Source organism: Atractosteus spatula, chromosome 2 (assembly GCF_055471065.1).
Source record: "Atractosteus spatula isolate fAtrSpa1 chromosome 2, fAtrSpa1.hap1, whole genome shotgun sequence".
NCBI classification, from domain to species: Eukaryota; Metazoa; Chordata; class Actinopteri; order Semionotiformes; family Lepisosteidae; genus Atractosteus; species Atractosteus spatula.
This window is the reverse complement of record NC_142707.1, coordinates 26,408,582-26,424,987: the sequence shown is the minus strand read 5'-3', so window position 1 is coordinate 26,424,987 and position 16,406 is coordinate 26,408,582.

Here is a 16,406-nt window from a genome sequence, read left to right as displayed (position 1 = left end):
AGGCAGTTACACTGCGATTCCAAGGGCTGAGAAAAAGCGTTTATTTCGGGCTGAAAAACACGTTTTGAAAACTGTGCTGTTCCTGCCCTATAACTTACATGGGGGTGACCAAAGTTGCCAAAACGTGTTTATTTCTGCTGAAAAACACGTTTTGACAATTTCTGCACACTGGGGTTAAGGGCTGAGTCAGTGTGCTCTTCTGAGCCAGGCAGTTACACTGCGATTCTAAGGGCTGAGAAAACGCGTTTATTTCGGGCTGAAAAACACGTTTTGAAAACTGTGCTGTTCCTGCCCTATAACTTACATGGGGGTGACCAAAGTTGCCAAAACGTGTTTATTTCTGCTGAAAAACAAGTTTTGACAATTTCTGATCACTGGGGTTAAGGGCTGACTCAGTGTGCTCTTCGGAGCCAGGCAGTTACACTGCGATTCCAAGGGCTGAGAAAAAGCGTTTATTTCGGGCTGAAAAACACGTTTTGAAAACTGTGCTGTTCCTGCCCTATAACTTACATGGGGGTGACCAAAGTTGCCAAAACGTGTTTATTTCTGCTGAAAAACACGTTTTGACAATTTCTGCACACTGGGGTTAAGGGCTGAGTCAGTGTGCTCTTCTGAGCCAGGCAGTTACACTGCGATTCTAAGGGCTGAGAAAACGCGTTTATTTCGGGCTGAAAAACACGTTTTGAAAACTGTGCTGTTCCTGCCCTATAACTTACATGGGGGTGACCAAAGTTGCCAAAACGTGTTTATTTCTGCTGAAAAACACGTTTTGACAATTTCTGATCACTGGGGTTAAGGGCTGACTCAGTGTGCTTCTCTGAGCCAAGCAGTTACACTGTTATTCCAAGTGCTGATGAAAAGCGTTTATTTCGGGCTGAAAAACACGTTTTGAAAACTGTGCTGTTCCTGCCCTATAACTTACATGGGGTTGACCAAAGTTGCCAAAACGTGTTTATTTCTGCTGAAAAACACGTTTTGACAATTTCTGCACACTGGGGTTCAGGGCTGAGTCAGTGTGCTCTTCTGAGCCAGGCAGTTACACTGCGATTCCAAGGGCTGAGAAAACGCGTTTATTTCGGGCTGAAAAACACGTTTTGAAAACTGTGTTGTTCCTGCCCTATAACTTACATGGGGGTGACCAAAGTTGCCAAAACGTGTTTATTTCTGCTGAAAAACACGTTTTGACAATTTCTGATCACTGGGGTTAAGGGCTGACTCAGTGTGCTCTTCTGAGCCAAGCAGTTACACTGTGATTCCAAGTGCTGAAAAAAAGCGTTTATTTCGGGCTGAAAAACACGTTTTGAAAACTGTGCTGTTCCTGCCCTATAACTTACATGGGGGTGACCAAAGTTGCCAAAACGTGTTTATTTCTGCTGAAAAAGACGTTTTGACAATTTCTGATCACTGGGGTGTAGGGCTGACTCAGTGTGCTCTTCTGAGCCAAGCAGTTACACTGTGATTCCAAGTGCTGAAAAAAAGCGTTTATTTCGGGCTGAAAAATACGTTTTGAAAACTGTGTTGTTCCTGCCCTATAACTTACATGGGGGTGACCAAAGTTGCCAAAACGTGTTTATTTCTGCTGAAAAACACGTTTTGACAATTTCTGCACACTGGGGTTAAGGGCTGAGTCAGTGTGCTCTTCTGAGCCAGGCAGTTACACTGCGATTCTAAGGGCTGAGAAAACGCGTTTATTTCGGGCTGAAAAACACGTTTTGAAAACTGTGCTGTTCCTGCCCTATAACTTACATGGGGGTGACCAAAGTTGCCAAAACGTGTTTATTTCTGCTGAAAAACACGTTTTGACAATTTCTGATCACTGGGGTTAAGGGCTGACTCAGTGTGCTCTTCTGAGCCAAGCAGTTACACTGTGATTCCAAGTGCTGAAAAAAAGCGTTTATTTCGGGCTGAAAAACACGTTTTGAAAACTGTGCTGTTCCTGCCCTATAACTTACATGGGGTTGACCAAAGTTGCCAAAACGTGTTTATTTCTGCTGAAAAACACGTTTTGACAATTTCTGCACACTGGGGTTAAGGGCTGAGTCAGTGTGCTCTTCTGAGCCAGGCAGTTACACTGCGATTCCAAGGGCTGAGAAAACGCGTTTATTTCGGGCAGAAAAACACGTTTTGAAAACTGTGTTGTTCCTGCCCTATAACTTACTTGGGGGTGACCAAAGTTGCCAAAACGTGTTTATTTCTGCTGAAAAACACGTTTTGACAATTTCTGATCACTGGGGTTAAGGGCTGACTCAGTGTGCTCTTCTGAGCCAAGCAGTTACACTGTGATTCCAAGTGCTGAAAAAAAGCGTTTATTTCGGGCTGAAAAACACGTTTTGAAAACTGTGCTGTTCCGGCCCTATAACTTACATGGGGTTGACCAAAGTTGCCAAAACGTGTTTATTTCTGCTGAAAAACACGTTTTGACAATTTCTGCACACTGGGGTTAAGGGCTGAGTCAGTGTGCTCTTCTGAGCCAGGCAGTTACACTGCGATTCCAAGGGCTGAGAAAACGCGTTTATTTCAGGCTGAAAAACACGTTTTTAAAACTGTGCTGTTCCTGCCCTATAACTTACATGGGGGTGACCAAAGTTGCCAAAACGTGTTTATTTCTGCTGAAAAACACGTTTTGACAATTTCTGATCACTGGGGTTAAGGGCTGACTCTGTGTGCTCTTCTGAGCCAAGCAGTTACACTGCGATTCTAAGGGCTGAGAAAACGCGTTTATTTCGGGCTGAAAAACACGTTTTGAAAACTGTGCTGTTCCTGCCCTATAACTTACATGGGGGTGACCAAAGTTGCCAAAACGTGTTTATTTCTGCTGAAAAACACGTTTTGACAATTTCTGATCACTGGGGTTAAGGGCTGACTCAGTGTGCTCTTCTGAGCCAGGCAGTTACACTGCGATTCCAAGGGATGAGAAAAAGCGTTTATTTCGGGCTGAAAAACACGTTTTGAAAACTGTGCTGTTCCAGCCATATAACTTACATGGGGGAGACCAAAGTTGCCAAAACGTGTTTATTTCTGCTGAAAAACACGTTTTGACAATTTCTGATCACTGGGGTTAAGGGCTGACTCAGTGTGCTCTTCGGAGCCAGGCAGTTACACTGCGATTCCAAGGGCTGAGAAAAAGCGTTTATTTCGGGCTGAAAAACACGTTTTGAAAACTGTGCTGTTCCTGCCCTATAACTTACATGGGGGTGACCAAAGTTGCCAAAACGTGTTTATTTCTGCTGAAAAACACGTTTTGACAATTTCTGCACACTGGGGTTAAGGGCTGAGTCAGTGTGCTCTTCTGAGCCAGGCAGTTACACTGCGATTCTAAGGGCTGAGAAAACGCGTTTATTTCGGGCTGAAAAACACGTTTTGAAAACTGTGCTGTTCCTGCCCTATAACTTACATGGGGGTGACCAAAGTTGCCAAAACGTGTTTATTTCTGCTGAAAAACATGTTTTGACAATTTCTGATCACTGGGGTTAAGGGCTGACTCTGTGTGCTCTTCTGAGCCAAGCAGTTACACTGCGATTCTAAGGGCTGAGAAAACGCGTTTATTTCGGGCTGAAAAACACGTTTTGAAAACTGTGCTGTTCCTGCCCTATAACTTACATGGGGGTGACCAAAGTTGCCAAAACGTGTTTATTTCTGCTGAAAAACAAGTTTTGACAATTTCTGATCACTGGGGTTAAGGGCTGAGTCAGTGTGCTCTTCTGAGCCAGGCAGTTACACTGCGATTCCAAGGGCTGAGAAAAAGCGTTTATTTCGGGCTGAAAAACACGTTTTGAAAACTGTGCTGTTCCAGCCATATAACTTACATGGGGGAGACCAAAGTTGCCAAAACGTGTTTATTTCTGCTGAAAAACACGTTTTGACAATTTCTGATCACTGGGGTTAAGGGCTGACTCAGTGTGCTCTTCGGAGCCAGGCAGTTACACTGCGATTCCAAGGGCTGAGAAAAAGCGTTTATTTCGGGCTGAAAAACACGTTTTGAAAACTGTGCTGTTCCTGCCCTATAACTTACATGGGGGTGACCAAAGTTGCCAAAACGTGTTTATTTCTGCTGAAAAACACGTTTTGACAATTTCTGCACACTGGGGTTAAGGGCTGAGTCAGTGTGCTCTTCTGAGCCAGGCAGTTACACTGCGATTCTAAGGGCTGAGAAAACGCGTTTATTTCGGGCTGAAAAACACGTTTTGAAAACTGTGCTGTTCCTGCCCTATAACTTACATGGGGGTGACCAAAGTTGCCAAAACGTGTTTATTTCTGCTGAAAAACAAGTTTTGACAATTTCTGATCACTGGGGTTAAGGGCTGAGTCAGTGTGCTCTTCTGAGCCAGGCAGTTACACTGCGATTCCAAGGGCTGAGAAAAAGCGTTTATTTCGGGCTGAAAAACACGTTTTGAAAACTGTGCTGTTCCAGCCATATAACTTACATGGGGGAGACCAAAGTTGCCAAAACGTGTTTATTTCTGCTGAAAAACACGTTTTGACAATTTCTGATAACTGGGGTTAAGGGCTGACTCAGTGTGCTCTTCTGAGCCAAGCAGTTACACTGTGATTCCAAGTGCTGAAAAAAAGCGTTTATTTCGGGCTGAAAAACACGTTTTGAAAACTGTGCTGTTCCTGCCCTATAATTTACATGGGGTTGACCAAAGTTGCCAAAACGTGTTTATTTCTGCTGAAAAACACGTTTTGACAATTTCTGCACACTGGGGTTAAGGGCTGAGTCAGTGTGCTCTTCTGAGCCAGGCAGTTACACTGCGATTCCAAGGGCTGAGAAAACGCGTTTATTTCGGGCAGAAAAACACGTTTTGAAAACTGTGTTGTTCCTGCCCTATAACTTACTTGGGGGTGACCAAAGTTGCCAAAACGTGTTTATTTCTGCTGAAAAACACGTTTTGACAATTTCTGATCACTGGGGTTAAGGGCTGACTCAGTGTGCTCTTCTGAGCCAAGCAGTTACACTGTGATTCCAAGTGCTGAAAAAAAGCGTTTATTTCGGGCTGAAAAACACGTTTTGAAAACTGTGCTGTTCCGGCCCTATAACTTACATGGGGTTGACCAAAGTTGCCAAAACGTGTTTATTTCTGCTGAAAAACACGTTTTGACAATTTCTGCACACTGGGGTTAAGGGCTGAGTCAGTGTGCTCTTCTGAGCCAGGCAGTTACACTGCGATTCCAAGGGCTGAGAAAACGCGTTTATTTCAGGCTGAAAAACACGTTTTTAAAACTGTGCTGTTCCTGCCCTATAACTTACATGGGGGTGACCAAAGTTGCCAAAACGTGTTTATTTCTGCTGAAAAACACGTTTTGACAATTTCTGATCACTGGGGTTAAGGGCTGACTCTGTGTGCTCTTCTGAGCCAAGCAGTTACACTGCGATTCTAAGGGCTGAGAAAACGCGTTTATTTCGGGCTGAAAAACACGTTTTGAAAACTGTGCTGTTCCTGCCCTATAACTTACATGGGGGTGACCAAAGTTGCCAAAACGTGTTTATTTCTGCTGAAAAACACGTTTTGACAATTTCTGATCACTGGGGTTAAGGGCTGACTCAGTGTGCTCTTCTGAGCCAGGCAGTTACACTGCGATTCCAAGGGATGAGAAAAAGCGTTTATTTCGGGCTGAAAAACACGTTTTGAAAACTGTGCTGTTCCAGCCATATAACTTACATGGGGGAGACCAAAGTTGCCAAAACGTGTTTATTTCTGCTGAAAAACACGTTTTGACAATTTCTGATCACTGGGGTTAAGGGCTGACTCAGTGTGCTCTTCGGAGCCAGGCAGTTACACTGCGATTCCAAGGGCTGAGAAAAAGCGTTTATTTCGGGCTGAAAAACACGTTTTGAAAACTGTGCTGTTCCTGCCCTATAACTTACATGGGGGTGACCAAAGTTGCCAAAACGTGTTTATTTCTGCTGAAAAACACGTTTTGACAATTTCTGCACACTGGGGTTAAGGGCTGAGTCAGTGTGCTCTTCTGAGCCAGGCAGTTACACTGCGATTCTAAGGGCTGAGAAAACGCGTTTATTTCGGGCTGAAAAACACGTTTTGAAAACTGTGCTGTTCCTGCCCTATAACTTACATGGGGGTGACCAAAGTTGCCAAAACGTGTTTATTTCTGCTGAAAAACAAGTTTTGACAATTTCTGATCACTGGGGTTAAGGGCTGACTCTGTGTGCTCTTCTGAGCCAAGCAGTTACACTGCGATTCTAAGGGCTGAGAAAACGCGTTTATTTCGGGCTGAAAAACACGTTTTGAAAACTGTGCTGTTCCTGCCCTATAACTTACATGGGGGTGACCAAAGTTGCCAAAACGTGTTTATTTCTGCTGAAAAACATGTTTTGACAATTTCTGATCACTGGGGTTAAGGGCTGACTCTGTGTGCTCTTCTGAGCCAAGCAGTTACACTGCGATTCTAAGGGCTGAGAAAACGCGTTTATTTCGGGCTGAAAAACACGTTTTGAAAACTGTGCTGTTCCTGCCCTATAACTTACATGGGGGTGACCAAAGTTGCCAAAACGTGTTTATTTCTGCTGAAAAACAAGTTTTGACAATTTCTGATCACTGGGGTTAAGGGCTGAGTCAGTGTGCTCTTCTGAGCCAGGCAGTTACACTGCGATTCCAAGGGCTGAGAAAAAGCGTTTATTTCGGGCTGAAAAACACGTTTTGAAAACTGTGCTGTTCCAGCCATATAACTTACATGGGGGAGACCAAAGTTGCCAAAACGTGTTTATTTCTGCTGAAAAACACGTTTTGACAATTTCTGATAACTGGGGTTAAGGGCTGACTCAGTGTGCTCTTCGGAGCCAGGCAGTTACACTGCGATTCCAAGGGCTGAGAAAAAGCGTTTATTTCGGGCTGAAAAACACGTTTTGAAAACTGTGCTGTTCCTGCCCTATAACTTACATGGGGGTGACCAAAGTTGCCAAAACGTGTTTATTTCTGCTGAAAAACACGTTTTGACAATTTCTGCACACTGGGGTTAAGGGCTGAGTCAGTGTGCTCTTCTGAGCCAGGCAGTTACACTGCGATTCTAAGGGCTGAGAAAACGCGTTTATTTCGGGCTGAAAAACACGTTTTGAAAACTGTGCTGTTCCTGCCCTATAACTTACATGGGGGTGACCAAAGTTGCCAAAACGTGTTTATTTCTGCTGAAAAACACGTTTTGACAATTTCTGATCACTGGGGTTAAGGGCTGACTCAGTGTGCTTCTCTGAGCCAAGCAGTTACACTGTTATTCCAAGTGCTGATGAAAAGCGTTTATTTCGGGCTGAAAAACACGTTTTGAAAACTGTGCTGTTCCTGCCCTATAACTTACATGGGGTTGACCAAAGTTGCCAAAACGTGTTTATTTCTGCTGAAAAACACGTTTTGACAATTTCTGCACACTGGGGTTAAGGGCTGAGTCAGTGTGCTCTTCTGAGCCAGGCAGTTACACTGCGATTCCAAGGGCTGAGAAAACGCGTTTATTTCGGGCTGAAAAACACGTTTTGAAAACTGTGTTGTTCCTGCCCTATAACTTACATGGGGGTGACCAAAGTTGCCAAAACGTGTTTATTTCTGCTGAAAAACACGTTTTGACAATTTCTGATCACTGGGGTTAAGGGCTGACTCAGTGTGCTCTTCTGAGCCAAGCAGTTACACTGTGATTCCAAGTGCTGAAAAAAAGCGTTTATTTCGGGCTGAAAAACACGTTTTGAAAACTGTGCTGTTCCTGCCCTATAACTTACATGGGGGTGACCAAAGTTGCCAAAACGTGTTTATTTCTGCTGAAAAAGACGTTTTGACAATTTCTGATCACTGGGGTGTAGGGCTGACTCAGTGTGCTCTTCTGAGCCAAGCAGTTACACTGTGATTCCAAGTGCTGAAAAAAAGCGTTTATTTCGGGCTGAAAAATACGTTTTGAAAACTGTGCTGTTCCTGCCCTATAACTTACATGGGGGTGACCAAAGTTGCCAAAACGTGTTTATTTCTGCTGAAAAACACGTTTTGACAATTTCTGCACACTGGGGTTAAGGGCTGAGTCAGTGTGCTCTTCTGAGCCAGGCAGTTACACTGCGATTCTAAGGGCTGAGAAAACGCGTTTATTTCGGGCTGAAAAACACGTTTTGAAAACTGTGCTGTTCCTGCCCTATAACTTACATGGGGGTGACCAAAGTTGCCAAAACGTGTTTATTTCTGCTGAAAAACACGTTTTGACAATTTCTGATCACTGGGGTTAAGGGCTGACTCAGTGTGCTCTTCTGAGCCAAGCAGTTACACTGTGATTCCAAGTGCTGAAAAAAAGCGTTTATTTCGGGCTGAAAAACACGTTTTGAAAACTGTGCTGTTCCTGCCCTATAACTTACATGGGGTTGACCAAAGTTGCCAAAACGTGTTTATTTCTGCTGAAAAACACGTTTTGACAATTTCTGCACACTGGGGTTAAGGGCTGAGTCAGTGTGCTCTTCTGAGCCAGGCAGTTACACTGCGATTCCAAGGGCTGAGAAAACGCGTTTATTTCGGGCAGAAAAACACGTTTTGAAAACTGTGTTGTTCCTGCCCTATAACTTACTTGGGGGTGACCAAAGTTGCCAAAACGTGTTTATTTCTGCTGAAAAACACGTTTTGACAATTTCTGATCACTGGGGTTAAGGGCTGACTCAGTGTGCTCTTCTGAGCCAAGCAGTTACACTGTGATTCCAAGTGCTGAAAAAAAGCGTTTATTTCGGGCTGAAAAACACGTTTTGAAAACTGTGCTGTTCCGGCCCTATAACTTACATGGGGTTGACCAAAGTTGCCAAAACGTGTTTATTTCTGCTGAAAAACACGTTTTGACAATTTCTGCACACTGGGGTTAAGGGCTGAGTCAGTGTGCTCTTCTGAGCCAGGCAGTTACACTGCGATTCCAAGGGCTGAGAAAACGCGTTTATTTCAGGCTGAAAAACACGTTTTTAAAACTGTGCTGTTCCTGCCCTATAACTTACATGGGGGTGACCAAAGTTGCCAAAACGTGTTTATTTCTGCTGAAAAACACGTTTTGACAATTTCTGATCACTGGGGTTAAGGGCTGACTCTGTGTGCTCTTCTGAGCCAAGCAGTTACACTGCGATTCTAAGGGCTGAGAAAACGCGTTTATTTCGGGCTGAAAAACACGTTTTGAAAACTGTGCTGTTCCTGCCCTATAACTTACATGGGGGTGACCAAAGTTGCCAAAACGTGTTTATTTCTGCTGAAAAACACGTTTTGACAATTTCTGATCACTGGGGTTAAGGGCTGACTCAGTGTGCTCTTCTGAGCCAGGCAGTTACACTGCGATTCCAAGGGATGAGAAAAAGCGTTTATTTCGGGCTGAAAAACACGTTTTGAAAACTGTGCTGTTCCTGCCCTATAACTTACATGGGGGTGACCAAAGTTGCCAAAACGTGTTTATTTCTGCTGAAAAACACGTTTTGACAATTTCTGCACACTGGGGTTAAGGGCTGAGTCAGTGTGCTCTTCTGAGCCAGGCAGTTACACTACGATTCTAAGGGCTGAGAAAACGCGTTTATTTCGGGCTGAAAAACACGTTTTGAAAACTGTGCTGTTCCTGCCCTATAACTTACATGGGGGTGACCAAAGTTGCCAAAACGTGTTTATTTCTGCTGAAAAACACGTTTTGACAATTTCTGATCACTGGGGTGTAGGGCTGACTCAGTGTGCTCTTCTGAGCCAAGCAGTTACACTGTGATTCCAAGTGCTGAAAAAAAGCGTTTATTTCGGGCTGAAAAACACGTTTTGAAAACTGTGCTGTTCCTGCCCTATAACTTACATGGGGGTGACCAAAGTTGCCAAAACGTGTTTATTTCTGCTGAAAAACACGTTTTGACAATTTCTGCACACTGGGGTTAAGGGCTGAGTCAGTGTGCTCTTCTGAGCCAGGCAGTTACACTGCGATTCTAAGGGCTGAGAAAACGCGTTTATTTCGGACTGAAAAACACGTTTTGAAAACTGTGCTGTTCCTGCCCTATAACTTACATGGGGGTGACCAAAGTTGCCAAAACGTGTTTATTTCTGCTGAAAAACACGTTTTGACAATTTCTGATCACTGGGGTTAAGGGCTGACTCAGTGTGCTCTTCTGAGCCAAGCAGTTACACTGTGATTCCAAGTGCTGAAAAAAAGCGTTTATTTCGGGCTGAAAAACACGTTTTGAAAACTGTGCTGTTCCTGCCCTATAACTTACATGGGGTTGACCAAAGTTGCCAAAACGTGTTTATTTCTGCTGAAAAACACGTTTTGACAATTTCTGCACACTGGGGTTAAGGGCTGAGTCAGTGTGCTCTTCTGAGCCAGGCAGTTACACTGCGATTCCAAGGGCTGAGAAAACGCGTTTATTTCGGGCTGAAAAACACGTTTTGAAAACTGTGCTGTTCCTGCCCTATAACTTACATGGGGGTGACCAAAGTTGCCAAAACGTGTTTATTTCTGCTGAAAAACATGTTTTGACAATTTCTGATCACTGGGGTTAAGGGCTGACTCTGTGTGCTCTTCTGAGCCAAGCAGTTACACTGCGATTCTAAGGGCTGAGAAAACGCGTTTATTTCGGGCTGAAAAACACGTTTTGAAAACTGTGCTGTTCCTGCCCTATAACTTACATGGGGGTGACCAAAGTTGCCAAAACGTGTTTATTTCTGCTGAAAAACATGTTTTGACAATTTCTGATCACTGGGGTTAAGGGCTGACTCTGTGTGCTCTTCTGAGCCAAGCAGTTACACTGCGATTCTAAGGGCTGAGAAAACGCGTTTATTTCGGGCTGAAAAACACGTTTTGAAAACTGTGCTGTTCCTGCCCTATAACTTACATGGGGGTGACCAAAGTTGCCAAAACGTGTTTATTTCTGCTGAAAAACAAGTTTTGACAATTTCTGATCACTGGGGTTAAGGGCTGAGTCAGTGTGCTCTTCTGAGCCAGGCAGTTACACTGCGATTCCAAGGGCTGAGAAAAAGCGTTTATTTCGGGCTGAAAAACACGTTTTGAAAACTGTGCTGTTCCAGCCATATAACTTACATGGGGGAGACCAAAGTTGCCAAAACGTGTTTATTTCTGCTGAAAAACACGTTTTGACAATTTCTGATCACTGGGGTTAAGGGCTGACTCAGTGTGCTCTTCTGAACCAGGCAGTTACACTGCGATTCCAAGGGCTGAGAAAAAGCGTTTATTTCGGGCTGAAAAACACGTTTTGAAAACTGTGCTGTTCCTGCCCTATAACTTACATGGGGGTGACCAAAGTTGCCAAAACGTGTTTATTTCTGCTGAAAAACACGTTTTGACAATTTCTGCACACTGGGGTTAAGGGCTGAGTCAGTGTGCTCTTCTGAGCCAGGCAGTTACACTACGATTCTAAGGGCTGAGAAAACGCGTTTATTTCGGGCTGAAAAACACGTTTTGAAAACTGTGCTGTTCCTGCCCTATAACTTACATGGGGGTGACCAAAGTTGCCAAAACGTGTTTATTTCTGCTGAAAAACACGTTTTGACAATTTCTGATCACTGGGGTTAAGGGCTGACTCAGTGTGCTCTTCTGAGCCAAGCAGTTACACTGTGATTCCAAGTGCTGAAAAAAAGCGTTTATTTCGGGCTGAAAAACACGTTTTGAAAACTGTGCTGTTAATGCCCTATAACTTACATGGGGTTGACCAAAGTTGCCAAAACGTGTTTATTTCTGCTGAAAAACACGTTTTGACAATTTCTGCACACTGGGGTTAAGGGCTGAGTCAGTGTGCTCTTCTGAGCCAGGCAGTTACACTGCGATTCCAAGGGCTGAGAAAACGCGTTTATTTCGGGCTGAAAAACACGTTTTGAAAACTGTGTTGTTCCTGCCCTATAACTTACATGGGGGTGACCAAAGTTGCCAAAACGTGTTTATTTCTGCTGAAAAACACGTTTTGACAATTTCTGATCACTGGGGTTAAGGGCTGACTCAGTGTGCTCTTCTGAGCCAAGCAGTTACACTGTGATTCCAAGTGCTGAAAAAAAGCGTTTATTTCGGGCTGAAAAACACGTTTTGAAAACTGTGCTGTTCCTGCCCTATAACTTACATGGGGGTGACCAAAGTTGCCAGAACGTGTTTATTTCTGCTGAAAAACATGTTTTGACAATTTCTGATCACTGGGGTTAAGGGCTGACTCTGTGTTCTCTTCTGAGCCAAGCACTTACACTGCGATTCTAATGGCTGAGAAAACGCGTTTATTTCGGGCTGAAAAACACGTTTTGAAAACTGTGCTGTTCCTGCCCTATAACTTACATGGGGGTGACCAAAGTTGCCAAAACGTGTTTATTTCTGCTGAAAAACAAGTTTTGACAATTTCTGATCACTGGGGTTAAGGGCTGAGTCAGTGTGCTCTTCTGAGCCAGGCAGTTACACTGCGATTCCAAGGGCTGAAAAAAAGCGTTTATTTCGGGCTGAAAAACATGTTTTAAAAACTGTGCTGTTCCAGCCATATAACTTACATGGGGGAGACAAAAGTTGCCAAAACGTGTTTATTTCTGCTGAAAAACACGTTTTGACAATTTCTGATCACTGGGGTTAAGGGCTGACTCAGTGTGCTCTTCGGAGCCAGGCAGTTACACTGCGATTCCAAGGGCTGAGAAAAAGCGTTTATTTCGGGCTGAAAAACACGTTTTGAAAACTGTGCTGTTCCTGCCCTATAACTTACATGGGGGTGACCAAAGTTGCCAAAACGTGTTTATTTCTGCTGAAAAACACGTTTTGACAATTTCTGCACACTGGGGTTAAGGGCTGAGTCAGTGTGCTCTTCTGAGCCAGGCAGTTACACTACGATTCTAAGGGCTGAGAAAACGCGTTTATTTCGGGCTGAAAAACACGTTTTGAAAACTGTGCTGTTCCTGCCCTATAACTTATATGGGGGTGACCAAAGTTGCCAAAACGTGTTTATTTCTGCTGAAAAACACGTTTTGACAATTTCTGATCACTGGGGTGTAGGGCTGACTCAGTGTGCTCTTCTGAGCCAAGCAGTTACACTGTGATTACAAGTGCTGAAAAAAAGCGTTTATTTCGGGCTGAAAAACACGTTTTGAAAACTGTGCTGTTCCTGCCCTATAACTTACATGGGGGTGACCAAAGTTGCCAAAACGTGTTTATTTCTGCTGAAAAACACGTTTTGACAATTTCTGCACACTGGGGTTAAGGGCTGATTCAGTGTGCTCTTCTGAGCCAGGCAGTTACACTGCGATTCTAAGGGCTGAGAAAACGCGTTTATTTCGGGCTGAAAAACACGTTTTGAAAACTGTGCTGTTCCTGCCCTATAACTTACATGGGGGTGACCAAAGTTGCCAAAACGTGTTTATTTCTGCTGAAAAACACGTTTTGACAATTTCTGATCACTGGGGTTAAGGGCTGACTCAGTGTGCTCTTCTGAGCCAAGCAGTTACACTGTGATTCCAAGTGCTGAAAAAAAGCGTTTATTTCGGGCTGAAAAACACGTTTTGAAAACTGTGCTGTTCCTGCCCTATAACTTACATGGGGGTGACCAAAGTTGCCAAAACGTGTTTATTTCTGCTGAAAAACATGTTTTGACAATTTCTGATCACTGGGGTTAAGGGCTGACTCTGTGTGCTCTTCTGAGCCAAGCAGTTACACTGCGATTCTAAGGGCTGAGAAAACGCGTTTATTTCGGGCTGAAAAACACGTTTTGAAAACTGTGCTGTTCCTGCCCTATAACTTACATGGGGGTGACCAAAGTTGCCAAAACGTGTTTATTTCTGCTGAAAAACAAGTTTTGACAATTTCTGATCACTGGGGTTAAGGGCTGAGTCAGTGTGCTCTTCTGAGCCAGGCAGTTACACTGCGATTCCAAGGGCTGAGAAAAAGCGTTTATTTCGGGCTGAAAAACACGTTTTGAAAACTGTGCTGTTCCAGCCATATAACTTACATGGGGGAGACCAAAGTTGCCAAAACGTGTTTATTTCTGCTGAAAAACACGTTTTGACAATTTCTGATCACTGGGGTTAAGGGCTGACTCAGTGTGCTCTTCGGAGCCAGGCAGTTACACTGCGATTCCAAGGGCTGAGAAAAAGCGTTTATTTCGGGCTGAAAAACACGTTTTGAAAACTGTGCTGTTCCTGCCCTATAACTTACATGGGGGTGACCAAAGTTGCCAAAACGTGTTTATTTCTGCTGAAAAACACGTTTTGACAATTTCTGCACACTGGGGTTAAGGGCTGAGTCAGTGTGCTCTTCTGAGCCAGGCAGTTACACTGCGATTCTAAGGGCTGAGAAAACGCGTTTATTTCGGGCTGAAAAACACGTTTTGAAAACTGTGCTGTTCCTGCCCTATAACTTACATGGGGGTGACCAAAGTTGCCAAAACGTGTTTATTTCTGCTGAAAAACAAGTTTTGACAATTTCTGATCACTGGGGTTAAGGGCTGAGTCAGTGTGCTCTTCTGAGCCAGGCAGTTACACTGCGATTCCAAGGGCTGAGAAAAAGCGTTTATTTCGGGCTGAAAAACACGTTTTGAAAACTGTGCTGTTCCAGCCATATAACTTACATGGGGGAGACCAAAGTTGCCAAAACGTGTTTATTTCTGCTGAAAAACACGTTTTGACAATTTCTGATAACTGGGGTTAAGGGCTGACTCAGTGTGCTCTTCGGAGCCAGGCAGTTACACTGCGATTCCAAGGGCTGAGAAAAAGCGTTTATTTCGGGCTGAAAAACACGTTTTGAAAACTGTGCTGTTCCTGCCCTATAACTTACATGGGGGTGACCAAAGTTGCCAAAACGTGTTTATTTCTGCTGAAAAACACGTTTTGACAATTTCTGCACACTGGGGTTAAGGGCTGAGTCAGTGTGCTCTTCTGAGCCAGGCAGTTACACTGCGATTCCAAGGGCTGAGAAAACGCGTTTATTTCGGGCTGAAAAACACGTTTTGAAAACTGTGTTGTTCCTGCCCTATAACTTACATGGGGGTGACCAAAGTTGCCAAAACGTGTTTATTTCTGCTGAAAAACACGTTTTGACAATTTCTGATCACTGGGGTTAAGGGCTGACTCAGTGTGCTCTTCTGAGCCAAGCAGTTACACTGTGATTCCAAGTGCTGAAAAAAAGCGTTTATTTCGGGCTGAAAAACACGTTTTGAAAACTGTGCTGTTCCTGCCCTATAACTTACATGGGGGTGACCAAAGTTGCCAAAACGTGTTTATTTCTGCTGAAAAACACGTTTTGACAATTTCTGATCACTGGGGTGTAGGGCTGACTCAGTGTGCTCTTCTGAGCCAAGCAGTTACACTGTGATTCCAAGTGCTGAAAAAAAGCGTTTATTTCGGGCTGAAAAACACGTTTTGAAAACTGTGCTGTTCCTGCCCTATAACTTACATGGGGGTGACCAAAGTTGCCAAAACGTGTTTATTTCTGCTGAAAAACACGTTTTGACAATTTCTGCACACTGGGGTTAAGGGCTGAGTCAGTGTGCTCTTCTGAGCCAGGCAGTTACACTGCGATTCTAAGGGCTGAGAAAACGCGTTTATTTCGGGCTGAAAAACACGTTTTGAAAACTGTGCTGTTCCTGCCCTATAACTTACATGGGGGTGACCAAAGTTGCCAAAACGTGTTTATTTCTGCTGAAAAACACGTTTTGACAATTTCTGATCACTGGGGTTAAGGGCTGACTCAGTGTGCTCTTCTGAGCCAAGCAGTTACACTGTGATTCCAAGTGCTGAAAAAAAGCGTTTATTTCGGGCTGAAAAACACGTTTTGAAAACTGTGCTGTTCCTGCCCTATAACTTACATGGGGTTGACCAAAGTTGCCAAAACGTGTTTATTTCTGCTGAAAAACACGTTTTGACAATTTCTGCACACTGGGGTTAAGGGCTGAGTCAGTGTGCTCTTCTGAGCCAGGCAGTTACACTGCGATTCCAAGGGCTGAGAAAACGCATTTATTTCGGGCAGAAAAACACGTTTTGAAAACTGTGTTGTTCCTGCCCTATAACTTACTTGGGGGTGACCAAAGTTGCCAAAACGTGTTTATTTCTGCTGAAAAACACGTTTTGACAATTTCTGATCACTGGGGTTAAGGGCTGACTCAGTGTGCTCTTCTGAGCCAAGCAGTTACACTGTGATTCCAAGTGCTGAAAAAAAGCGTTTATTTCGGGCTGAAAAACACGTTTTGAAAACTGTGCTGTTCCTGCCCTATAACTTACATGGGGTTGACCAAAGTTGCCAAAACGTGTTTATTTCTGCTGAAAAACACGTTTTGACAATTTCTGCACACTGGGGTTAAGGGCTGAGTCAGTGTGCTCTTCTGAGCCAGGCAGTTACACTGCGATTCCAAGGGCTGAGAAAACGCGTTTATTTCAGGCTGAAAAACACGTTTTTAAAACTGTGCTGTTCCTGCCCTATAACTTACATGGGGGTGACCAAAGTTGCCAAAACGTGTTTAT